Below are 1,486 nucleotides of genomic sequence, written 5' to 3'. Positions count from 1 at the left end.
TATTTTTGATTTTTTTTTTTATAATAATCATCTTAACAAGTGTCACATAATAGCTCATTGTAATTTTGATTTGAATTTTCTAATGATGTTGAGCATCCTTTCATATACCTGTTGGTCACTTACATGTCTTCTTTGGAGAAATGTCTGTTCAAGTTTTTTTGACAATTTTTAATCTTTTTTTTTTTTTTTGCAATTGAGTTGTAGAAGTTCTAACATATATATCTGATGTTAACTCTTATTAGATATATAGTTTGCAAATATTTTGTTCCAATTTATATTTCCTTTTCACATTGTTATTTTTTAGCTTTGCTGCTCAGACACGTTTTAGTTTTAGTTTATTTATTTATTTTTTTATGCCTATAGCACCTGGTCTTCCTAGGTGGTCTTCCATCCAAATACTAACCAGGCCCAACCCTGCTTAGCTTCTGAGATCATACAGGATCCGGTGCATTCAGGGGAGGCATGTCCGTAAACACGTTTTAGTTCGATATAATCCCCCTTATTTATTTTTGACTTTGCTGACTATGCTTTTGTGTCATATCTAAGAAATTATTGCCAAGACCAATGTCGTGAAGCTTCTCCTTCTGTTTGTTCTAGGAGTTTTACAGTCTCCTGTCTTAAGTCTAATCTACTTTGAAGTGGTTTTTGCATATGGCGTAGGATGCGAGTCCAGTTTTATTCTCTTGCATGTGGATGTCCAGTTTTCCCAACATCATTGTTTTTTTAATGCCTATTACATAAATAATTATGTATCCCTGTAATAAAGTGCCAAACAGCCATAAAAAAATCGTGTTTGCAAGGATTACTTAGTGACATGAAAATGTCCATGAAATTATGGAAAGAGGTAAAAGTCACAATGTAAAAATGATGACAGTCTGATTTTAATTTTGTAAAATATGAATAAATAAGTAAAGAAACTATAGGCAAAACCTCCCCGCTCCCCATTTATGACTGTCCCAGGATGGAGAGGAGGAAAGCTTATCTTTTACAAATTGTATCTCATGTTCTTTTTTCTTGTAACCAAGCCTGAATGGTGGAAAGGAGATAAAATTTTAAGAAATTTTAGAACTTTTAAGAGGTAAGTACTCCATCCTCAACTATCAAAATGGTAAGAAGGCCAAACAAACATTTTGAACATTGCTTTTCTACAGATCAAATGATTCTCATAATTTCATAGATTGCTATACAATGTAGGGCTATTATAAAATGTGAGACTATTAGCTTTTTATTATATTTAGCAAGTGAAGAACTAAGAATCAGACAAGTGAGATATTGTTTTTTAATATAAGAAACACTGGACTTGATTAGGAGTCTTCTTTGTCCTAATTCAACCTCTAGCTCCATTTTGTTTACTAACTTTGAGTGTTGTTATTTAATAAAACTCTTTGGATCTTCTTATTTTCCTTGTCTTTATCTTTTAAAATAATAAAATACTAATAATAAATAATAATTATTATTATTATTAAAATGTAAATTATTATTATTA

The 1,486-nt window shown here is 30.5% G+C and overlaps 1 pseudogene; it reads right to left on the bottom strand.

The window, feature by feature from the left end:
- Nucleotides 1-354: 354 nt before the first annotated feature.
- LOC112474468 lies at nucleotides 355-474 on the bottom strand (annotated as a pseudogene).
- Between the last annotated feature and the right edge of the window lie 1,012 nt (nucleotides 475-1,486).

Source organism: Pteropus alecto, unplaced genomic scaffold (assembly GCF_000325575.1).
Source record: "Pteropus alecto unplaced genomic scaffold, ASM32557v1 scaffold239, whole genome shotgun sequence".
In the NCBI taxonomy this organism is placed as follows: Eukaryota; Metazoa; Chordata; class Mammalia; order Chiroptera; family Pteropodidae; genus Pteropus; species Pteropus alecto.
This window is presented reverse-complemented; position numbering and strand designations above follow the sequence as displayed.